The sequence below is a fragment of the Zootermopsis nevadensis genome, unplaced genomic scaffold (assembly GCF_977971745.1).
Source record: "Zootermopsis nevadensis isolate Lab colony 2312 unplaced genomic scaffold, Znev_1.0 Znev_ptg000013l, whole genome shotgun sequence".
Lineage (NCBI taxonomy): Eukaryota > Metazoa > Arthropoda > Insecta > Blattodea > Termopsidae > Zootermopsis > Zootermopsis nevadensis.
The window spans coordinates 9,065,895-9,092,815 of NW_028259145.1; positions in this window are offsets into that span (position 1 = coordinate 9,065,895).

Genomic DNA, 26,921 nt, shown 5'->3' on the forward strand with positions numbered 1-26,921 from the left:
ATATGATGTTACTTTCCCTTGTCATTCGCGGTGAACAATTGTTTAGACTAATGAAGAACATCAAATCAAGGAATACAACGCGTTTTATAGATAAACACTTGCAGTCGTGCATACGAATCTCACAAACAGGAATTAAAAAAAAATTAATTTATACAAAAAGGACTTTTAAGCACATGTGCTGTCCTATGTTTCAACATGAGTGATTATGTTAAATATTAAGTAGCGTGTAAATATAATCTATTTGAAATAGTTGTGAATGTAAATAACCCCAGGTTGGGATAAATACTTAAAACTCCACACATTTTCAGCAGAGTACTAAGTAGAGGCGAGTTGTTAGCTTCAGTTCGGCCCGACAGCCCCAGGACAAGACGCACCGCATGCAGTTGGATGGATTCCAGAGCGTGTGGAAGTAATGGCGAAGAAGAAATTTCCTGCTTGTGCCGGAAATCGGAAACGATCCGATCACAAAGATCGCAGGAAGTCACTTTTTTTAGGAATTCATTCCTCTCACAGACTTACATATCGCCCTGCATCCATATAAACAGTCGTCCTAGATATGCTGACAATAACCTAGTTTATCAATATATTATCTGGTTTCTGTAGACACTGAAATGTAAATTCCGTGTTCACAGCAGCTGAGAATTGATCCCTTTCCTGTATCAACTGAAAAGTGTGTTTATAGATCCGTTTTGATAGTATCCTCTACCAACAGCAAGGATGATCATTTAGTCAAATTTATAAAAGTAAGATTTTCAAAAGAATATATATAATTCTTCCCTCTAATACTACTTTATTTGCTAATCGTTCTAATATGTCGTGAAGAATTAAAATTATTAACCGTCTTAAATTTAAGGTTATCACGGTGGTAAATGTTACGATGATAGTCTTCTGTGTACTTAAAACGTGTGCACTTGTAGCTAGATACCAACGTTTCGTAGAAGCATCCTGTCTCCATTTCCAGTCATGAACATGGAAGCACTATGTTTCTCCGAAATGTTTCTATCTACCTACCAGTCTTCTTGGCATTACTACCCAGAAGACCAACATCGATAACAAACGTTCTCATTTTGCGGTTTTCCCCTATTCTCAACCCCCCCCCCCCCCGTGCTTTTGCCTTTGGTGAAGACATCGGTTTCAACAACCACAGACGACCCACCACTCGGAAAAACTGTAATTTTCCTAAACACCTCTGGTAAGCTGTTACCAGGAACACCTTGCTAATTTTTAATATAGAAATGAATTCTTAAATACTATTTAAACATTGAGAATTGAGATTCTCACAACGACAGGTATGATGATGGATATCTTGTAGGCTCTTGCGCCGTGTAGTGCGATAGTTACCGACGTTTCAGAGGTGCTTGTTGCCTCCATAAAGGCAGTAAACTGCTACCACATTACAAGCCGCTCCATCCCAGTAGGCAGACATCTTATTATTTACATTAATTTTACGTTACAAACAATTAAATACGCAAGGGTATAGAAATAAGATCGAAAGTGCCAAGGACCTCACAACAGTAGTACTGAACAGCTCCTTAAGGAATACTATAATGATTTTTCAATAAAAGATAATGAAAGAACGCACGGTGTGTTTTGAAGATAGAACAAAGGCTTTTTATTATGGAAGTTTGAAGCAAAATAAGACAATGTTCCATACTTTCTACACTGAAGCATTAGTGCCACAAGAGAACTATAAGCAAATTGCATCTCACAAAACTTTGTCTTAAAAATAAGTCTATTAAATTGACTGAGCTTGTTAAGGTAACAACGCGCTAGTCTTTTCCAACTTTACGCTTCCAGCCATGCCCCAAGAACCATCCCTTAATATTGCATCGCGTCTCCAAAGTTTTTAAACAAGTAAAAAAGTAGGTGCATGAGGTCAAAACAAGGTTGACTAGAGTTTCCAAGGAACTTATCAAGCCTCTTGTTTTAGAGTTAATATGTTCCGTGTCCATTATTTTAAACAACTTTCTCGTACCTGCACAGAATACATTTTTAACTCGCGATACAAGCATGACCTGTTAACAACTTAGTAACTGTGATGAAGAGATGTCAAGAAACAAACCTGAAGTTAAGTTCTATTTCCAGTGAGGGCTTATATAAAATATAGCTCATGCAACAACTAACGTCATCTATACACAGAAATGGTAGTAGCATAGAATAATAATATAATAATACATTGTTAATTCAACAATACTCACATTACAACAGATGTCTAAACACTTGATCTAATTATCTATGGTCTTTACAATAGAGCACGGTTTATAACTGTGTGTGTGTGTGTGTGTGTGAGCACGTGCGTGCGTTTTACATGGGTGACCATTGAAATCGTTGCCATGGTAACACTATTAAGGGATTTTAGGTCTTATGCCTTGAATGACACCGTAAATCACTGCTTTATACATGCATCTGGCTAAACAAGAATCATGACCCGTACCTACTGCCAGTGTAATTCCTGATAGCTATTATTTCCCCGTGCAAATTTACAGCTTTTTTAGAGATAAAAATGGAAATATATAGATTTTTGAACATCAGTTCACAATATAAAGTTGGTCGCTGTTTATGGAAGTTGTCTGTTCTTTAGGTCTGGATAAATTCTAAAATACTCAAAAGTGTACTTGCAGTAAATAAGGACACGAAGCTTGTATGACACGTTACAGAACGTGTGATATACACAAAGACCTACCCAAATGTTAACTATATGATGCCTTATGGGAGTTTAAAAGAATTTAAATGTTGAAGTTAGTCACAGCATGATCCTACAATTATTTTTGAAATAGTTTTAAGTGAAATGTTTAAATAAATTGCAAGCCAATGGCCATTGTAACTCTCCTTCGCCAGCAATCAGCAACCGAGGGACAAGGAGTCTTCTCATACAGCTGGAGTGGAAGTAGCGATTTATTGAAAAGTAAAAACTTAGTAGAAACTGTAAGGAAAATGGAGTGATAAAGATATTAAAATGAGCGCAGGAACATAAAGAGAATCAGTTACGGAAGCAGAGAGACAATGGTAAAGGAAGATTAGAACAAACCTAAGAGCAAAGACAGAGTAAACTAAAGAAAAAAGAGAAGGAGATAAAAAAGAGAGAAGATGAATCCTAAACTCTAGAAAGCAAAGAAACGAAGTGGAATGAAAACAGAACGAAGTAGAAAATACAACTTAAAGTATACTAGAGAAGTTGAGAGAAGAATAAAGGAGGATGAGTCCCTGAATAAAAGGTAGATGTGAGAGAAATTATACTAAAAAGCACAAAGAAATAATAATAATAATAATAAGAAGAAGAAGAAGAAGAAGAAGAAGAAGAAGAAGAAGAAAATCATCACAAGCAATGGGAGATGAAAGAGAAATTGACTACAATTTTCAACAATATGAATTATAAATTATCTGTTGTAAACCGAAATCAATGCCACCTAAGATATTCAAAACAGCAACATCTGTTCTACTTAAATCTGTACAGGACAAATAAACCTTCTGAATTAGTAATACATAGTTGTCTTGAGAACAAATAAAACAAATAAATATTTCGTGTACTTTTCAGAAGAAAGTTTCCATGTATAAAGTTATATCTCATTCTTCTTCTTCTTCTTAGCATACAGCTCTTAGAGTTTAACCAGTGCCTCCTTCAATATGATAGCCCATTCGGCCCTATCTTCAGCTCTCTTCCTCCATCTCCGTATTCCTAACTCCTCCAAATCCTTCTTGACACAATCCAACCATCTCTACCTGGGTCGCCCTCTATCTCTTCTCCCATCTGGTTTACCCTTAAAGATTTTCTTCACAGTCCTGGTGTTTTCCGTTCTGATTAGGTGACTTGCTCATTCAAGTCTTCTGACTTTCATTGAAGTTACAATAATTGGTTTGTTGTACAATTTCTCAATTTCCAAATTACTGCGGATTCTCCATCCATTTTGGTCTTTAGTAGGACCATAAATCTTTCTCACGATTTTTCTCTCCCATCGTTTTAGTTTATCTTTTATTTGCTCAGTTATGGTCCATGCTTCACAACCATACCTCACTATTGGTTTAATTATTGTATTATAAATCTGCAATTTAGTTTTGATACATATATTGTTTTTATCATTTAAGATAAAGCTTGATAGCATCTATCTCCTGCAGTGATTCTGGCTTTTATGTCTTTACTACAATCATTATCCCATGAACCTAAATACTTAAATTCATTACATTCTCTGTATTCTTCAGAGTCAATAGAGATTTCCCTGTTTTCTTTATTTCTTAATTTTCTCTTCGATGTATCACGTAAACTGTTTTGTCTATATTAATTTCTAACCCTATTTCTCTTATAATGTTCTTTATTTGTTCATGAGTTTCATTTATTGCTGTTAATGATCGTGTTACTATAACTACGTTATCTGTAAAGGCCATATTTTGTTTAATTCTATTAATTATACTACCACCTGGATGTATTGTAATATTACGTATAATCTTTTCTAGTGTTATATTAAATAACAATGTTGATAATGAATCGCCTTGTCTCAGGCCACATGTTTTTTCGAAATTTTCGGATAGTTTTCCATTAATTTGAATTTGGTTAACTGTTTCTGCTGCAGTAATTTTTACTAAATTTATAATTTTCCGTGGTATACCAAATTCTCTCATTATTATATACAATTGTTGCCTATTTACACTATCATAGGCTTGTTTAAAATCTATAAATAATTCATGTGTTTCTGTTATATTCATATGTTTTTTTCTATTATCTGCCTGAGTTGAAATATTTGATCAGTGGTAGAATGTCCTTTTCTGAATCCGCTTTAGTAATCACCCAAAATTTCTCCTGTGTTACTTCCTAAATATCTGGCTATGAGATTCGTAAAAATTTTGTATGTCACATTTAGTAAGGCAACTGTTTCTGCTGCAGTAATTTTTACTAAATTTATAATTTTCCGTGGTATACCAAATTCTTTTCATTATTATATACAATTGTTGCCTATTTACACTATCATAGGCTTGTTTAAAATCTATAAATAATTCATGTGTTTCTATGTTATATTCATATGTTTTTTCCATTATCTGCCTGAGTTGAAATATTTGATCAGTGGTAGAATGTCCTTTTCTGAATCCGCTTTGGTAATCACCCAAAATTTCTCCTCTGTTACTTCCTAAATATCTGGCTATGAGATTCGTAAAAATTTTGTATGTCACATTTAGTAAGGCAATTCCTCTGTAGTTCTCACATTGCAGTTTATCTCCTTTTTAAAAAATAGGGCAGATTATGACAGTTTGCCAATCAACTGGCATTTCCTCTTTTTCCCCATTTAATTACAAATAGATTTCTGTCTTCTGGGTTATTGCGCTGTGTAGTCTGGTCGATGTTAACCAACGTTTCAGAGGTCATACTGCCTCCGTCATCAGGGCGATGAATATGCCAATAGGGTGTGAGGAGTTGGATTTTATAGGCAGGGACGTGAAAGGTGTAGCCTGCCCCGAGCCAATGGGAGCAGGTATGGGAGTGGACCAATGGTAGCACGTGGGCGAGGGTGGGAGAGGGAGAGAAAGTAGAGAGAGAAAGGTGAGTGTAGTTGTATGGATAAAGGCCCTGAAAGGGGCCGAGTTACTGGTCTGGTTGGTTCTGGCGGTGCACTCTTGCTCGTTCTCGGAGTCCTCGGAGTGTGTGGATCAGAGGCTTCCAGGACCGGCTCAGGTGAAGTCCATCTTCCCTGTTAAAGTTATCAGGATGAAGTTCGATCTCGATGGCTTCCCTGATTAACCGGTCCATGTAGCCGGTTTTTGAGGAGAGGATAGAAGTGTCCTCTAGCTGTATCTTGTGCTCCAAGTTGAAGCGGTGTTCAGCAACCGCAGATTTCTCGGGCTGCCCGAGTCGGATGTGGCGTTCGTGCTCCTTGATCCTGGCCTCAACGGAACGGCCTGTCTGGCCGATGTAGACTTTTCCGCACTCGCAGGGAACTCTGTATACGCCAGGCGTCTTCAGTCCTAGGTCGTCCTTTACCGGCCGGAGAAAACTGGGAATTTTCTTTGGCGGAAGACCAACAGACTTGATGTCGTGCCTGGCCAGCAACCTGCTTATGCGGTTGAAGGTCGTCCCGACGTAGGGCAGGAAGGCAACCGAGGCTGGTTTTTCAGTAGGCGGTGGCAGCCTCGCAGGCGGATTGAGAGCTTTCTGAATCTGACGGTTGCTGTATCCGTTTTTCCTGAAGGTGGTGGTGAGTGCCTCCAGTTCACTCTGTAGGCTGTCGTGGTCGCAAAGGGCTTTAGCCCTGTGTACCAGGGTCGAGAGCACGGCCTGTTTGTTGGACTCCAATTCCCATCACCACCCGTCCAACAAACAGGCCGTGCTCTCGACCCTGGTACACAGGGCTAAAGCCCTTTGCGACCACGACAGCCTACAGAGTGAACTGGAGGCACTCACCACCACCTTCAGGAAAAACGGATACAGCAACCGTCAGATTCAGAAAGCTCTCAATCCGCCTGCGAGGCTGCCACCGCCTACTGAAAAACCAGCCTCGGTTGCCTTCCTGCCCTACGTCGGGACGACCTTCAACCGCATAAGCAGGTTGCTGGCCAGGCACGACATCAAGTCTGTTGGTCTTCCGCCAAAGAAAATTCCCAGTTTTCTCCGGCCGGTAAAGGACGACCTAGGACTGAAGACGCCTGGCGTATACAGAGTTCCCTGCGAGTGCGGAAAAGTCTACATCGGCCAGACAGACCGTTCCGTTGAGGCCAGGATCAAGGAGCACGAACGCCACATCCGACTCGGGCAGCCCGAGAAATCTGCGGTTGCTGAACACCGCTTCAACTTGGAGCACAAGATACAGCTAGAGGACACTTCTATCCTCTCCTCAAAAACCGGCTACATGGACCGGTTAATCAGGGAAGCCATCGAGATCGAACTTCATCCTGATAACTTTAACAGGGAAGATGGACTTCACCTGAGCCGGTCCTGGAAGCCTCTGATCCACACACTCCGAGGACTCCGAGAACGAGCAAGAGTGCACCGCCAGAACCAACCAGACCAGTAACTCGGCCCCTTTCAGGGCCTTTATCCATACAACTACACTCACCTTTCTCTCTCTACTTTCTCTCCCTCTCCCACCCTCGCCCACGTGCTACCATTGGTCCACTCCCATACCTGCTCCCATTGGCTCGGGGCAGGCTACACCTTTCACGTCCCTGCCTATAAAATCCAACTCCTCACACCCTATTGGCATATTCATCGCCCTGATGACGGAGGCAGTATGACCTCTGAAACGTTGGTTAACATCGACCAGACTACACAGCGCAATAACCCAGAAGACAGAAATCTTCATATTCACCGCTGTGAGAACCTCAAGTCTTACATAATTACAAATAGGTTATAAATTCTGTCCCAAAGAATCCTGCCTCTATGTTTTAAGAGTTCGGCCACTATTCCATCATTTCCCGGAGCCTTATTCATCTTAAGCCTTTTGATAATCTTATAAACCATGGTTTTCGACAGTTTCTGGACATTATTATTCAATAACATTTTTATCATCAGCAGCATAACTTGGTTTATTTAAAAGTTCTTTATAATACTGTGACCATCTGTTCATCACTTTCTCTTCTCCACCTATCAAATTTCCTCCACTATCCTTACATATCGTGGTTCGTGGTTGATACTCCTCTTTGAATCTTCTAACTTCTTGATAAAATTTTCTACTTTCACTTCTCACTTCAAAAGTTTGCATTTCCTGTAATTTCCCTTCTTCATATTCCTTCTTTTTCTTTCTACACATTTTAATATGCGTCTCTGCGGGCTTTTTTATATTCGTCTGTTGCTATCCTTGTTTTGCTATTTAACATTTTCTTTCTAACTTCATTTCGTTCATCTACGGCTTCTTTATATTCTTGGTCAAACCAATCTTTATGTGTTATTCTAGTTCTATATCCAATCACCTCCATAGCTTCTGTTTGTATGCGATCCTTAATCTGCCCCCATTCCTCCTCTATATTAACTGATTTTGATGGTCCATCTTCAATTCTTTTCCTTATCTCCTCTCAAAATCTAAGCGATGTACCTAAATTGCTGAGTTTTGCCACATCAAACTTTTGTATTCTCTGTCCTGGGTTCCTCCTTGTTGTAGTAATTCTGGGTCTGAATTTTGTTTTAACCATAAAGAGGTCACTATCACAATCTGCTCCTCTGCAGCTTTTAACATCAATTATATCCTTTACATGTCAAGACATGATCGATTTGATTTTTCGTTTCTCCATCAGGGGATAGCCATGTTTCTTTATGGATATTTCTATGTGGAAACAGCGTGCTACTGATAGCTAAACTATTAGTTATTGCAAAATCACTTAATCTATTTCCATTTTCATTTTCTTCTGCATGTAAACTATATTGTCCTATATTTGGTTTTACGGATGTATCTTTCCCTAACTTGGCATTAAAATCTCCAACGATGTTCTGTTAAATTTACATAATTTTTGGAAGGTTCTGGTTAGTTTATCATAAAATTCATCCTTGATATCATCATTTTTTCCTCGTGCATGACTACTTATTGAAGATGTGTTACGGAATCTTCCCTTAATTCATAACGTACATATCTTTACATTAAGAAGTTCAAAACACAAGATTGAGGATTTTAGGCTCTTATGAACAAGAAAACCAGTACCGAATTAGTTCCTTTTATTGCTTCCACTGTAGCAGATCGTGTATTTTCCCAGGTCATTCATCCCTCCTCCTTTCCATCTAATCTCGTGAATTGCAGCAATTTTTATCTTATATTTATTGAACTCATTCATTAATTGTTTCACTGCACCAGGCTTATACACACTACGTACATTGCATGTGGCAAAATAGGTTATCGTGTTCTTTTTATTTTTCCAAGGTCGTCTTACAGGATCCGTCCGGCCATCACATTTAGGTTTCCAAATCAGTTTATTTCAGAGTTTGGGGTGATTAGCCCCCAGCCTCCTAGATTTGATTCTGGGGTTTACTCCCCTAGAGGGGTTGGTTTCACCACACCTATGAGCCCCCTCTGCCCTATCACTTGGAGTACTGCTTAGTCTGATCCCTACGCTTTGACCTGTCCGGCAAGGGAGGCCCTACCAATAGCCACGCTACCGCCCGCATAGCTTTCGGGGTCATGGGGATATGAAAACTCCACCACCCACGTTAAGGTCCTGTACTCCCTAGGTGGAGTCATATCTCATTGCAGACTCTTATTATCTGTGTGAGATTTGGTGTTCTTACGTTGTTGAAGAAGACAATGTTGTTGCATTGGATTGTGAAGGCGTGTGGACTCGTAAATAGGCCTAATTATCTACCTACGAGACTTCATGGCGTTACAAATCACAAAGACAATGTCGTTATTATTTAATTGTAAATTGTTTTTGTATCTACAATTGAGTGTTTTTATTAAGTTAATTTGTGTGCTTGAAATATACTGGAATATACATATGACTGTGTTCTAGAAAGTTGCGCCACGTAGTCTGCTATAAGCCCATCTGAATCGTTGGTAAATTTCTGCCATACTGCACGGCGCAACAATCCAGAAGAAGGTCACCTTCACACTACAAATGAACACGAAATCTTATCTAGTTAAATACAGGTCAGTACTTTTAATTTAGTTTATGTAAAACTATCGCTAATTTATGCTGATATCAGAGAAGTGAAAAATATGAATTTCCTAATAATATTCTTTACTTAAGTGCTGTAGTTAACAACACAAGTATGTGATAATATACACGTTTTGCACAATAATAATGTCATGTTTCAAATCCCGTCAAAATTAAGTTTAAAATTTTAACGATTCAAAATCAGAATTTACCGGTTGCCCATAAGTCAGTGGACGACTTGAGGGAGGAGTAATTATTTATTATAACTTCCGTTACTCTTTCTGACAAAACTTGAATGTGTTGTGACCTCTTTGTAAAACACAAGTACGTGTTATAAACAATTACACAGTCTTAAAATCAGCCGCTAATTTATGGACACATGTATTTTATAATATTAGTTTTCTCAAGATATAATTTCAAGAACACTTCTTTCGAGGAACGCAATAAATGTGAATCAGTACCTACAGCACTAGAATAGCTTCTGAAATAGCCTCCACGAAAATCTTGTCTTTAAAATCTACTTCGAGCATTGAAACTTTAATTAAACATCCTCCTCTTCTATTATGCTTTGGTTGTGAGTCCCGTTTGCGCCTTGAACCCAACAACCACACGCCTACCCAAGCCTTACAGGGACACATGCACTGTACGATCAATGCTACTCATTCCAATTTCAATAATTGAATGTTTATAAATTCACACACACAAACAGTCGGTTTAAAACCTATCTACTATCTTAAGTGAGTGTTATATCAAACAATTGAATTGAATGTTTTATCAAAAAGAACAGAGAAAATGCATCGAGGTTACAATTCGTTTCACGGCAAGACTTTCTAATATGTTTTGTTTCTCTTGTGTTTTCTGCCTTGAGATAAAATTTTATATATTAGATTAATGCAAAGTACACAGCGAAAGCTTTAGTTTAATTGGTTCATATGTTACAACGCTATGATAACTGAGGTTCGTAAATAATCCAGACAACATATTATCCTGATATTCAGAAATATTAATCATTCATATATTAGAGCCGACGTTGTATATTACCATTATTATTTACTAGTAATAGTTGTTGTGCGCTATAATTATTTATATATTTATTTTATCTTCTTGTTCTGACTCTATGATTGACTAATCTAGCCGTCGAGTTAGCACGTTAAAATAAAGAATTCAGTTATTAATCTTTATAATCAGTGTTCTCTCAGTCTGCATGCTGCGTTTATATCAACTCCCGCTGGTGTTATTAGATACTACATTACTATAAAACTAGTCTCACATCTAGAATTGTCTGTCGCTAATTATTCTACAGAAACATTTATTTCTTTAACAAGGGTTGTATTTAAGTCGCTTTTTGGGATAATAATGACTATTTCAATCGTAACGTATTACAGTGTCTTGAATTAGAGGTAGTATGTCGTACACTTACACACTATTCTCTATTATTAACAGTTACTAACGTATTTGTTCTCTGTTAACTACATTTATTATATTAATAGGAACGACTGATTGAAATTAAACGTGGAATGGTTTTATTTATGATTTTCATCCCTCAAATATAAATATTTTAAACAACAAGATGTCGACATTAATTTTTTAAGAAATATATCAGCCGTGTCTGAATTTCTGCTGCTAAGAAAAATGTGATTAGGCAGGGGAGGTGAACAGGAGGGCTGAATGTTTGAGAGAAACTTATCTTATTGGTAGATACGCAGTGGCAGTAAGTACTGGATTTCATATTCAATTTCAGAGTACTATTGTATTTTCATTAATACAATAAATAAAACGTGTGGCAAAGACTTTTTATCAGTCTCCTTCCCTTTTGACGTGAAAACGTCTTTAAAATCGATGCCGGGTGTGGGGAGGCAATCGCGCCCAAATGAGCCACAGTTTCTGTCGAAGTAATTTCAAACTTCAATAACTCGGCTAAACATAGACATAGCGCCGCCATCTTAGTCTCGTTTTAAAGAGAAAGGGTGAACGTTTGTGCCAGTACCACTCCGACATTCGTGGCGGCCGGACGTCGTGAACTGCGCACGCGCAAAGTTAACCCACAATTTTCGACTTTCCAGATTCGACACGTGTCCATAAACGGGATCATATCTCAGAGATTAATTATCCTATCTGAGTAAACCAAGTGTTGTTTTGAAGAGGAGTGTATATGTTACAACCCATCCTGGCCTCCAAGTATGTATCTCAAAAACTCAAAAAGATACGAGGTTGTGAATTTGAAAACGTTTGAAAATTTCCTGATTTTCTTAAAATGTCGCGATATATGAGGGCAAAGTACAACCAGAATTACAAAAATCGGGCACGAATGCGTAGAGCACAAACTTCCAAAGAGAATGACACCGAAAACGCCGGGCCCGGACCCAAAACCAACGCGCAGTACTGCCGTGAATATAGGCAACGTAAGCGCGCTCGGACAACTCAGGCGGCATCTGACGAGCCTGGGTCAAGTATGGATGTGTACCAATTATGAAATAATCATTTATAAAACTGTGACGACAATTTAGAACTCTTACGTGCATACCTTCAGAAATTCTTTAAACTTGAACTAGTGAATGATGTGGACAAACGAACCACGCAAGGAAAACTTGTATAGATTTGACATTTGCAAGAGGTATTCAAATAATTTCAAAGCCATATGTATCCTACTTCTCATACCACATACCCTGTATTCAATAAATGTAAGTTGCAAATGAATTAAACGATTCAAAACAAAAATTTTGTTTAATTTCAATATACTATACACGATTGACGTTTTCACGAAAATAACTGCGGCAGTGTCAGACACTGTCTATCAATTTTTTTGGTTCGATAAAATGAGAAAGTCACAGCAACTGCTTGTAAATAATTAACTTGCAGTACCAAAACACACGGCAGTTGTATCACTAATGGTTTTCGAATTTTACACACCGTTATATCAGGATGAGTCGGAAAAGTTGACAGTGTGGTTGGTGTGCAGACTATGTGCAGGATAACCGGAGATCGATTCCCTACTTGGCAGCAATTTTCTGTTCGCTACAACGCCCAGTACGATTTTGGTAATTACCCGTCTCGGAACCAAAGCATCCAGGACGTGAAGTTAACCACTCACCTTCATTTAGTGCCTATATGTCAATATGTTTCAATGCTTACCTATGTTCCAGAGAAAACTTTGCTTTGTAGCAGGACCTATAAATCAGATATCAGTAAACTCGTGTTCAATTTACAAAACAGCATGGTTTATATTCTCCTTTCAATTTCAAAACAGTCACCTGGAATTCCATCATCGCCTTATGTCATTAGATTAAAATAAAAATCAAATTAAAGTGACAATGAAAAAGTAGAAAATATATATCTCATCCAGCAAAATGGGCATACAGACAACGATGAATGCATAATTTTAAAAATCTCATCTCTCTGACTTTACCAAACGAGACAGTACAACCCTTTGAAGTATTTCTCTACTCATGCAATAGGTGTCTCTCAGATACAGTCTTATTCGAATAATCAATATTCCACAGTAACATGGTCTGCGTGGACAGTCCGTTGTATACTACCAATTTTTCAAACTAGTATATCCCACAAAATATAACGCTGGAATATAAATTCCTTCTACGCTTACTACCAAGAAACTATAAATAAACTTTTACTTACGTACTTTTTTATAATTTAAGAGTTAAAGCAATTAGTATGTAATTAGATGTATTTATATAAAATTAAATGATAATTTATTGCTAAAACTTTATTGAGTAATTAAATTCCAGAAGACATTTCTAATAAAATTCAATATATGTACCGTTTAAGTAGACTGATACTATCACGATAAGTAAACACGACAAAGCTACTAACATTTTAAGTACTTCTTAGATCAATTAAAGCATGACAGAGGTGAAAGTGGTAATTTCAAATTTCCCTGACTGTTTTCTGCAAAATATGAGTTTATTTAGTTCAATTTCCCTACGTGTGACTACGACGTCAGAGTGCTATAACAAAATACATTAAACATCTAAGCAAACTCATGCGTCGAAGAAATCACTACGCGTCTCCATTTCAAATAAAGGTTTAAAGCATGAAGTGAAGTACACAACAAAAAGGAGAAAGGATTTAGTAAGACCTCTAAAGACATTAACAAATCAGCCACAGCAGTTTGGAACCGGATCAGGTAAACACTAAAAACTAAAAATTAGATCGAGAATGTCAATGAAATCTAAGATGTAGGCACATTCAATTTACAGACTTTTAAGTAGAAAGTCAGGGGAAGTGGGCACTTTTAATTTATATTCTGGAGGTAGGTTTATGCAGTTCAAATCTCGGTTTGGATAATGGCTATTCTGCTGATAATTTTTTTCGTGACTTTCCTCAGTCTCTCCAGGAACAGTTTTTAATAGTGCATTAAATTAGGTCACGATTGATTTATTCCACGCCCTTAAAATTCACTATATATAGATCATCGTACCATTCCTGGTGAAAGAGTCCGATTTACAGACAGCATCGGAACAAAATCACATATAAAATACACACACACAGGAATAAAATGCAGAATGTTGGTACCCCAGCAACCACAGTGCAGCCCACTACGAGACTTCAAGACTTTACCGCGTTATCCAGTAGATGGCAGATCAATACTCCGTTAACATGTCTACAAGTTCTATTAATTCCTTTATCGTGATTAAATAGTTTTATTAAGGCAAAACGGAAGATGTTGAAGGATAATTAGTAAAGTTGAAAGACAGTGAGTTTCCTTTTGCTTCAATGTTATTACATCTGATGTCTATGTCACAAATTTCAAACAGATAGAAATAAGATCATGTCAGCTTCTTATCCAACCCTTTAGACCCAGTTGCAACTCTTCGTAAAAGTAACTCTGCATTTTCCCCTTCGAGTGTGTGTGTGTGTGTGAGTTCCGTATGATTCTCAGAATAAACAGCGATTTTTACTAAAACAAGCCTTAGCCTGTTACGTTTTGCAATATTATGTTTCCTTTAAAGCACGGACTGAATGTTTAAATATTATTTAGATGACTTCATCTTAAAAGGGTTAAGAGTTATGTTTCTGTGTTATTATGTTGTTTTTAATCTGTTCATTTTTGTGTAAATCAATTCATTACACCGTCATTATTAATTAAACAATTCCATAACGGATGTGATTCTAAGCTGACATGCTGTGGTAAAACTTACAAGCTTATAAGAAACAGGTGACCACGCTTAGTTGCCACATGCAGAAAGAAATTCGATTCACGATCAGCGCTGCATGTTTGCGCGGTCAATATGTAGAACTTGGTACCCTGGTATTTATTTGTATAGCCTTATCCATCAAAAGGCCACACTTCGTCTACCACCAACGTTGGCGTTGAAGTGGGGATTGTGGTACATTTAATTCTTATATGTGGATGTATTTCTACTTCTTAATATACTAATTTAACTTCTGTAATGGCGTAATTTCATGGTGTATAAGTATTCATATTTACTATAATGTAATTTTTGTAGCAAATTGTATTCCCACTTATGTGTTAAAAATGTATCACATTCGTCTCCTGGCCAGTTAATTCAGCTTCTTCCTTAATAACTGCATCGCTTGTTACAATTTTCGCATTTCTTTGACTTATCCAAATAACTAACAAATCCCTAAAATATAGAACTGCTTCCTTATCCTATTTCCTGTATTCAATGAAAATATCCCCAACACAGTGTTTTCTCTGATAGATGAGCACAAATAGTTAGCAAAGTTTTTCAGGTTTGCAACTTATTGTAATTATTTGCAGTTGATGTTTGTTTGCGAACTATATGTAAATTTCTTTTAAAAGTGTGCAGCAAACACTTTCAACATGGAAGACTCCACAAAAGAGAAATAAGGCATATATGCGTAATTATTCTACCAAAATTGTCGGATCTTTAATTGTTATCAAGCAGCTCATTCTCAACATAGTTTCCATTTTAATATCAAGGCTCGAATACGTAGCACATTTATTCGCTGTAACTGACTGTGTTTGAAGTCTCGCCAATTTGCATCGCTGACTAGCAATACTAAAAAAAGGTTTATTATATCTACACTTTTTTACTTAGTTCAACTTTCTCTCGAGGTTATATGACTAGAATTTTGAACAATGTCTCACCCACACCTTCTTACTAATTTCATCTTTCATAATTTCATCATCCTAACAATACAACATAAAGGACACAAATATCAGCTTAAATTTTAAAGCTGGGAACACACGATAACAAGGAAACCAAAGGGTTACACAAAATTAAGTGTGAAAACCAAATGATTAGGTTTCCTGTGATTAAATTAAACAACTGCCACTTTAATTGAATATCTGTTGCTCTCTGTTCATCATTCGGAAGTTAATATCTAGATAATATTAACATATTCTCCGTCATGTCTCTTGCATCACATTCTTAGAAATCAGGTGACGTAAAAGACGCAGACAAACAGTTCTTGTGAAGTTATTCTTTATTTCAGATCCGAGTACGTATTTCATTTCACATCGCTTCCATCTATAACCTTTAATCAAATTATATTGTTGTTTATAAGAATTTAATTGCTTGGTAACTAACAGGGTGGGGCTAAAAGTAACTCATAATGAATTACCACAACTTTGAATTAGGTAAAATCTACGCTCTGAGGTTTCAGAGTTTGAGATGCCAGACTCTGTTTCGAGCCCACAAGAAATATATTGACCACATCAAAATGCAGTGACAGCCTTCGCGTACAACGGCGCGGAGTAAAGATATAAAATACACGTTACGTTTCAACTTTCCCTAGGACATTTTAAGTGGTTTCGCGATAAGAAATTGTATTACCGCCACCAATAATTCGACCACTCGACCGCAAAGTTCGTTTCTCGTTCATTATTTTTGTAGCACAACGTAAAGCTCATTTAGGTCCAGCTACAGTGAGAATACGTGGCGACTGGGCCGCTGTAGGCCTTTCTGCTACGCCTAATCACTGCGTCAACTAGCGCGAGGCTCTGCTACTCAGCAGCTGTGAAGCGGTTACTCCCTTCAGTTAATTGCGTGTGACTCAGTGTTTTGCAAGATTCCTCTTTGTGTTGAATATGGATAAATTTTAACTGCCCCTTTCAGTGTTCTATAAGAATCTTACTTGGAGTGCAAGTTCACTAAAAAGTGACGTTTCTTGGGGATTTTGTTCCCACAGGTACAATTCTCACGTTTCAATAAAGTGAAAAATGTTCACATAACAATTATATTAATCACATGCTATAAAATTACAAGTTGTAGGCCTATACTGTATAGGTATTTATTTATGTTTATACCAATATTTTGTTGTTGTTGTTGTTTCTTGGCTCTAAGTTTTCGCTGTCTCTTTTTCGGAGGATTCTTAGTCTTTTGAAGCGTGCATTTGTGAGTATTGAGTGAACAGCCCACTGACTCTGTACAATTTCAACTCAATCCTGATTTGACTGCCAGAGCCATCTAGCAGAGAATCAGGAGAGACTTGGATGAGAAATGGCCGCCGAATTTTGCTTACGAAACATCTCGTATCATGGTCCTAAGGTTCTTTTACATGCCGTAAATCTACGACATAGGACCGCCGGCTTTACTTCCCCTCCGAAGGAAGTTGTGCTACGGATTTTTACCACCCTTAAAAATCCATCGACCTCGGCAGGTATTGAACCCGCGAACCTTGGTCCAATAGTCCACCGAGGGCGAAACTAATATTTTATAGTGCGAGTAAATTCTAAGGAAAGAGACAATACAAACTAAACACAGAGGAGAATAGGCTATGAAATAAGTCTACCTTAGCTCACAGATGCACAATGGAAATCCATCCCAGCTGAAATGCTCCAGCTACTGTGTATCTATGTGAATGGCATCTATTTGCGAGACAGCATCAGCTAATGTCCTAGTAATGTCATAAATGTGTGTGTTATGGTTCATAACAATATTATCGAACGGTTAACACAATTGCAATCATGTCGCCAGAAAGCATTCAAATTGTCAGCAGCTACTGCAATTTGATGGCTCACGGGTTCGAATCTCAACAATGAGATGAACTGCTGTAGTTCGCCAATCAGAAGACAGGGATGTCAAATATTATTCCAGAGTTCCCATTAAAGCTGCAAAGAATCGTTAGGCCTGCAATCTGGTAACTGGAAACCAACAGTAATAAATTTTCCGGTTTAAATTTACCCCTGTAAATCACTAAGAGAAGTGGACGGTCAGTGAGATTTGCTACAATTGCTGCAATTTCATGCAAATAATATATAAATATTAGTTTCCGTTACAAAGATAACAACGCGTCTACAATGCAAAGATCAGTCAATTGGTTAATGTTGTTTAAGCAAATAATGAAGTATAACAGAATATATTTTAAGGCTGTGACGTCTATTATGGATAAATTATCGTAATCCTTGTCACGGTAACGCTGTTAAGCGATTTTCAACCTTATGGGATAATATTTATATGACCATATTTGACTATAAATTTAGTAACCGTCATCACGGTAAAGCTGTTAAGAGATTTTCGGCCTTATGATTTACAAGACTACGTGTGGCTAACAGCTGTTGTGATCCACAGTATCTTTTCAGTTTGTAGGTCTTAACGGATGTTATTGTCACACATCAAAGCACTTTAGTTTCTTCAGAAGTAAAAATCAGAAACCTGCAGACATTCTACCGATTTCCAACTTAAAGTTAATTTTAAATAAAAGGGCAGTTCCTAGAGGATACCACTTGTTACTAAATATTTTGAAAATCGTATGAAATCCGTAAATGCGCTCTGTGTGCAAAATGCATAGTTACTGAATGTTATAGCAGTGGCACGTGTAAGTTAATGTTGTGCTAACACTTGCTTTCATGTTCTTTACAAAGGCTGCACATTCAGTATGTCGACTGGGCCTTGAATGCTTTTAATATAGCATCGAAGACAATGTTCATACAGATAAACAGATCCCCCAGAATACAGGAACAAAATGTGACAACCAATAACTTGAATACAAGCTTCGGCTTTTAGTTCTTCTTCGGTCTTTACCATAATGGCCAATTGCCAGGAGGCCGCCAGAGCTGGAGGAGTGTCACACTGCTCGCTGACGTCACGAGCCACTATAAAACTGCTTGCCGTATTATAATCGCTCGGTTCTACAGTCCCGCCGTTTATAAAACCGAAGTTTCACTATCGCATTCACGAGAGCACACCATTAGACCCTGTCTTGAGGCAGTTTAACTCATTCCACTAATCACCCCGTACTTGTCACCCATAAATTTTAATTCAAATTCCTTAAATATGCCGAAGTCTTTAAGTGTGTGTCTCCTCATATTTTCTGACTACAGTCTTATCGTTAAAGCTGAAGAGAAAAACCACTTAGTAGACCTATATACAGGTGTAAATCTAAATTATTGAATAAAGATACTAGTTTATATTTCCTTTCTGTCATCAAGGGTTATTATGTTATTAAAATATGGAATAAGATTGGGACATGTAATTGTATGTTCAGCTTTCGGTGCTACAGACAAGTCTTAGGAATCGTTGTTCGTTAAGCGGACTATCCACACACCGGGCAGAGTAACAGTATTGACATCTGGTGAGCAGTTTTTCACCACTTATTTCAGGACCAAGCGTGTGAAGGGAGCGAATTGGATTTTTGTTTTTGTTTTGTTACCGTGTCGTTGAGGAATGTCTGTTGCGGATTCTCCACTGTAAATACAGTAGACGTTTCGACTTTCCTAACACCAAACCCGTTTTGTTTCAGACACATAGAAACTCTACTCTAACTGCAGTCTCTCCCAATTAGCCTACGGGATGTCGAGATTTCTAAACGAGGAGCGACACTAACCAAATGAGTCCCGACGGTAAAGTTACAATCTGTTACTCGGTACAAGGCTTACGAAAACTGCATCACACCTGTATTGCATGTGAGATATTACGTTCCAGAATTTCCTACAATTTATAAGCGCTCCAGTTTAGAAACTAATTTAAGAAACCGATAAATTACAAGTTTTAGATCTACTTTCATGTTGGTGTGAATCTTAATTTCAGTCCTGAGGAAAGAAAGTAAATCGATGATGGTTTACTTTATAATCTTGGTTATTACATAGTGTATTCTTGTGGATGCTGAACTTATACATCGAAAATGGAGGCGATATGTTCACGCAAGACGGATAAAGATCTGAATGTTCACTCGGCGTCATAACCCACAAGATTAGAATCCAATATTCACCACTGTGAGACACTCAAATCTCATTAACTATGTATGTCTGGGAACGAGGAATGCCTACTGGATAAAGCACTTGGAGGTCATGATTACAGAACGAGCGGAGAAAACTACGTAATGAAGAGTTTCGTAATTTGTGCTTTCCGCCAGATATTATTAGAAATATTAAATTAATGGGGATGAAACGGATGGAACACGCAACTCTCAGAAAGGTTATTAAACAAGTTTACGTGAAGAGAAGTACCCAACTAGCTTTCTTGTGAGTAAATAGGATTTAGCCTATCAAATGTGTAGACTATGAAAGCAATATCATTCCAGAATGTGGTATTCAATTAACAGAGTCCAGTGACTAAGTCTTCTGAATTCGGTAACTAACCTTAAGATCAGTAAAAGGCTGATAATTTCTTGACCAGGTCAACGGCTATTAAATTCTCAAGACGATTCTGCTCTAGAGGTGGTTGGGATCGCTTAACCAACATGTACTCTTCATGTCGACAATTCTTAAGCATTGCTCTTCGTATTCAAATGCGACTTATAATTTCAAATTAACAAGTACACAAATAGCATTTTCGTACGTTGTGTGTTTTAGTGTGACTGAAGAGCATATAATTGCTCCATGCGAAACCCAGAGAACACTCAATGCTTCACAAACGGTTACAGTTATTAAGAAAACTTGGCGACAAGTTCTTCACAGTATTCCTTTCGTTGTAAAAGGATGTAATTTTTTAACCGTAAAAATTTGCAGTCTGCATTCCTGGCAACAAATGTTTCCACAGTAAAGTGTCGGTTCTGTTATTTCATGTTACCAGAATACTGAGCTTCAAAATCAGACTTCTGAAAATAATTAAATTTGTGGTTTACCGAACGAGCAACTCTGTATAGTGCAATGGCGGCAGAAGATAAAACGATCGATTCCGCCCAACGTTCGAACTAAACGAGGCAAATGGAACCGCGGTATTCTTTCACTTTTTCCAGCCACGAAATAAGTTAATAATTTATCTAGATCTCTCCTTTCATTTAATGATATATTTCAACTAGTGTTGAAGGGTGTAATTACTTTTGCTGGACTCAAAAACATAAGAAGTTGAAACGACAAACACCCTAGGAAGCCATTCAATGATTCGACATTACTAACAACCTAAAAATCAAGTTTTTAAAACTAAGCATCTCATATCGTAAAACAAAAAACAACTTCGAGGTCTAAATAACTAATTTATTAATTGATCTTTCAAAAGAATTATTCTTTTAGCCGAAATTATATTTCCACTACACCAAAGAATTGTTTTGTGTGTTTTGTATCAACGGCAAGGTTCGGGGTTTGTATTAAGAATGTACCCTGTTCAAATCTCGACCAGTCTATTGGCTATCGTAACCGAGGAACGCGTGATTTTCTTCACACTTTCCGACAAAAGCTGAGGACAGTAACTTAAAATTGGCCACAACTGCCATCTTCAACTAATACCTACTTTTAATAATTCCCTCATACCGCTCGACAATATTCCACTCAAGACAGTTTAAAAGTGACTTTAACGTAACATTATAATCAGCTATCAAGTGATAAATACTCTGTTTATAAAGTCATCGACATGATGAATTTTGTGGAAAGAAATACTACCCTTTTTAAGGACACTTTTCGGGTTCATGTGAACAAACGCCGGGTTACAATGAAAGTCTTAAATTTATTGGCCGGCTGAGCTGCTTAGCTTCTCACTATGGACACTGATCCATAGAGTCGGTCTTGATGTTTTTCTGCAAAGTTAAGTAATATAACAGCGGCTAATAAATGAGTACCATAAATCAATTTTCCTTAAATACTTATGTTTGATCGAAGAACCGAGTATTGGATGTCTTACTTCAACACTGGAGATGAAGGCAATATGTTCCTTCAAACCGTTGGTATCTGCCTCTAAGTACACACGATGTTAGAACCCAGGAGGCCAACGTCAACAAAACAAAAACATTTCGTGACATTTTATTTCTAACTAGTTGCTAGTCGGAATTTTATTTTCGCCAGTAGCTTAGATCACTTTTAGGTTTTATAGATACAGCATACATAAACTGAAATGCACAGTTCCGTGTTTCTAACTACTAGAACCTGGATTATAGAGAGAGCTGTGCAAAACGGCCTTTTGTTACGCGCAATGCGCTCTATTTTGGTATTACATACTTCACGTAAGAGCTTGCAAGATGAGAGCTATTGTACCTGAACTGGTAGGAGCATCATACGAAGGGAAAACCAAATGTTAGTTTATCACACTGTACTGTGTGCAAGAAGGCTGTTCAAGTGTTTGTATATGCTGTGAACGCTATATAAACGTATGCCTACATATGAACGATACCAAATTAGCCATTACATTTCATATACGTGTTTAAGGGATGTTATGAGCATTATAAAATCTCTCCAAGAGAAGTTACAAACTAAACTGCATGTATTGCTACCCATGCTAATAAATTAGCTTCTGACGATTAAGTCACTGCTATCTAACTGTTAAATTTGACTCGATGGAAATGGTGGATCTATTTTCAGGAGGAATGAATGGTACAAAAATCACATCCAACGTGATGAAATATTTTAGGTCTAATTCAAAGTTATAATTGCCCTGTATAATATACTTATAATTATTGTGAATACCCAGTGTATTAAGTTATTAACCAACGAAATATTACAAGTGATAAAGGAAACACATTAAGTATAAAATTAATTTCATAGTTTTCTATTGATCTTACACGAGATGGTCAATTAATTCCAGAGTACTTTTAATGCGTCACGCTGACACGTAATATTAGCTGATTAAATTACTGATTTTCTGGATTTTACCGACAATGTTAAACAAGGAATTTAAATAAATAAATAAATATATTACCGTGTAGAATGTAATAAAATGCAACCTGTCATCTAACACAAATTACACATTCAGTTTCTTTATATAATAATCCAAACCTTGACACATATGCTAAAAATGACAAAAGTAACTACACAAAGCGACTGAAAAGTATAAACAGGGACGTAAGGTAATCGAAAATTAAGCAAAGAAAATCATAACAAAATACATAAAGTCTCATTTCATAAACGTTATCGCAATTATTTGGTTATAACTACGAAAATACTTCATCTTTTTGTTTTGGTTATGACCATTAATACTGGATTCATGTTGAACGTAAAATCTTAAGTCCACCTTTACACTGTTTTGTTGTGTGCCTGTAGGAGGGTGTATACGTGTTGGGTTGCGGAACGACACGTTCGTTAGCCGGACCGACTTCCCAGAATGTACGTTTTCTGGCCACAAAGCCGATTGTTCAGTGAGCATGACGTTATGATTCGTAGACTCTTTAATACACTCATTCCCCCACTTCAAGGGAATAACAAGACAAAGGATTCTTAAAAACGGGTCGCTGAACAGAATATTTGGACAAAACGGGCATAAGTGGCAGGAGAATTGATAAAACTGCCAATGAGAAGCTTCATATTTTTCAGACCTCATTAAATGACATTAGGTCATTTAAATGAAGATAGAAATGAGCGAAACACATACCACATATTTAAGAAACTAGAAATAAAAACAACTTTAGGTGAGAACTTTAAAGAGAGGATTCCACTAGGCGCAGAAAAGAATATCATAAAAATGGATATTTAAAACAAAGTATGGGCGTATGGACTCGACTTATATGGTTCATGATAGCAAACTTAAGCGTCTGTGTTTCATACTGTCAGTGAGAAATTGAGATTTCAAGTTCTGACGGAGATGAATATAAATAATGGTAATTTTCATGCCAGATACACCGACGTTTAGGCCACCGTTCCGCTCTTGAAATTCTGTTAAGAACAGAACTAATGTTTTATTGTTAGTATGGCTGAATTCTAAGGACATATTGGAGAAATGAACGCACTGAAGATATTGGTAAATGAACACTTTAACTCCTTTCAGAGTAATGTAAAATATCGACTGGGGCAAAATATTCTGCATTTTTCTAAGATTGCTGTCTACAGGGTTGTAGTGCCGTGTAGTGTAGTAGACGTTTAACAACGTTTCAGAGGTCTTTGCTGCCTTCATCATCAGGGCGATAAGTGATGATGGAGGCAGCAAGGACCTATGGTACTTCTGTAAACTTCTACCATGACTACACGGTATTACAATCCAGAATACTTACTAACATGAAAACCTTAGATCCTTCTTGAGGGATTTTTTGTCAGTCTTTCAGGGATAGTTTATTATTACAGAAATAGCAATGGCGTTCCTCCTGTCCACTGTTCTCACTTCAATTCTCATTACACCTTTATGGCATCGTCTCATTATTACGTCACAGGCTACAGAATGTTTTTCGCTTGGTTACGCTGTCTACTAAACTGTGTGCGCTGTGCATCACAGATAAGAACAAAGCTTGAGTTGTGAATAGGTCTACGAAAACATGTAGACTATAACTCATCCTGGCAAATAAGTAATCTCAATTTAATTTTTGTAGTTCCCATGAGGAAGCAAAAACTAAAACATTTATGTAGGAATACATTTTTATTTTATTGAACTCTGTACACGGTTGTGGAATGTATACAGTTTAAAAATAATTTTGAATAAGGCAGTAAATACTAAATCCGTGGTCATCACACTGCTTTTGTTTTTATTTACTAAAATAATAATAATGATCAAGCATTCTTTGTGAAGAGTAATATTCAAAATTATATAGTGATGATAGCGTATAATTGTCCTGGTAGCAAGAAAAGATCTATCGTCGGTTACCGGGTTTTCTAGTCCACTGGCACAGTCGCCAAATACACCCAATAAGTCTTCAGCGTTATGAGAGGATAAAGATGATAATAATTATCATAAATATACCAAAATGACACTCCATATATATTAACTTCGAGTTTGAAACTAATTTCAATAAAATAATCTATAGCTAACACCGAAAATTACTGAAACTCATGCACAAAATGTCTATTTTAAAACCAACCGAGTAAAATAAGTTCCTGTTGACCAACTGCGCGGCCATTAGCTTCTCAACGAACCCGACTCGGCTCCACGAGTGAGCTAGTTAATTTAAACGAAAATTAACAGCAAAGATAATTTGAATTCGCGTACCCTTCTGAACTGACTGAAAAGTTCTTTGTATCTTATTTCCTCATTTGAATGTCTCAATTATTTTCCTAACAATTTTATTTTACGGTCCAAATATCGTGAGATATTATTTTATAGCACCGAATTTTTTTTTATTAAGATATAAAGAAATATGATATAATACTATTTAATCAAGACGTAATAATTCAATTCAATTAATTTATTTAAGTGCTTGACAGCAGCCAGACAAGGCCAATAACAGTCAAGCACTGAACAACAGTATAGGATGAAATATAATACAATAATTACATTCATTTCTATAATAATAAAAGTAAAACATTACAAATAGAAAATCAAACAAATGAAACTAAATACGTATATAAATGTACCATATTAATAATAATAATAATAATAATAATTCAATTCCTTTATTGAGTGATAATTCACAAGTAAATGGGCTAAATAATATGCCTAAGTAATACAATAATTCAATTCATTGATACTAAAAAACCAATAAAAACTAGAAATACAAGATTAAATGCTATAATAATAGCGATAAAAATAATATCTCTGTACTAGCCGCTAATATTACTTGTTGTACCACCACTTAGCCTCTAAGTCCAGATTCAGTGACAATGTGTCGAGGATCCCTTCACCGGGACTGCAAATAGTCTTTCGTTTACTCTAATTCATCCTGACGTTCGGTGACATAATCAGTTTCCTCCTACAAATACGTCTTATTAGCTCCCAATTCCAGGCTCTCTCCAGATTCAGTAACTTTGAACAGTGAAGGAAGTAATGTACAAAACCCTGGTTCGTACGGTGGCTATACACTTCAAATGTGTTACCCCACTGCGAAATAAAACAGCTAACTTGACTGTGAAATTGTTTCGCAGACCGTATCGGAATACCGTTTAAAATTAAAGTCCTTAAATACTGCTTAATTAAAATATGCAACAGTAGTTATGTTCAAATTAATAAAGTTAGTAAGCCACGCATCTGGTTCCTTGTACAGAAAGCGAAAATAATTACTTTCGTACATGCTGCTTAAAAATATGTAAATCAACAATACTTTAAAACACCATACTCTTTTAAATATCAAGTCTAAACAAACAAATTAAGATCTCCACATGTTGGGTGCGATCGAAACTCGGTGAAACGACTAATAAGATCGATTCGTTTATATATATATATGCGTACAATAACTATAAAAACGTTGTATATATTTTCATTAACCGGTGGTTACGAAAAATTATAGGGACTTTTCAATTTTCATTTACATAAAGAAAATTTAACGGTCATTTTACATCAGAGCATTTACTTCATGTTGGCATATTTTTAAACAACATTAATGTAAGCGTCACCAAACTCAATGCTTCGAGGGTACAACAAAATCTTACAGCGTTGCAACAGAACAACGGAGCCCAATCGAGCAAGGACAGCTCAAAACACGCATCGTATCAAAGCTAACAACCGCGTTGTAAGTGGGCGAAGTCTTTCTATGACCTTCAAAAATGCAATTTTTTGACTCCTAAAATAACAGGTTGAACAATGACGCGTTGTTTTTTAAGGTATTAACTGCTTTTCCATATATAAGTTCAAAATGCTACAAAGCGTCAGACCGAAGTTCACACTTTTTAATAAACCTATGCGCATTTTATTTAATACATTAAATTCTTGGCAATTAATTTACGAAGCAGCAAAATTGTGCCTGTTAGCTTCACCATGTCAGCCTGTCTTATGCATATAACAAATCATAAACCACAAACCGCATTACCACGTAACGTGTTATGGTACAGTTGAACTAAAATTTGTTCACACTTTCCAATTGTCGTTGAGGTCTGACAATAATAATGGACACATTTCATGAGAACGTGTACGCTTCTTTGCGTGTATCTCGTGTGGAATTCTATAAATATATATCTAGCTTGGTATGTTGGATCAAAGGATGAAATAATGCACACGTATTGTAAATAAATTCCAATAGCCACATGGTTTTACACACAATTATGGCTAAACAAAAAGGATTATTATACTGCCATATAACTACAAAAACAGTTGTTCTGATTTAATTCACATTTCATACATAACGTCCTTCCTCGTCTGTCTGTTTATAACAGCATTAAAATTTAACCACAAGTAAGAATACATAACTGAAAATCT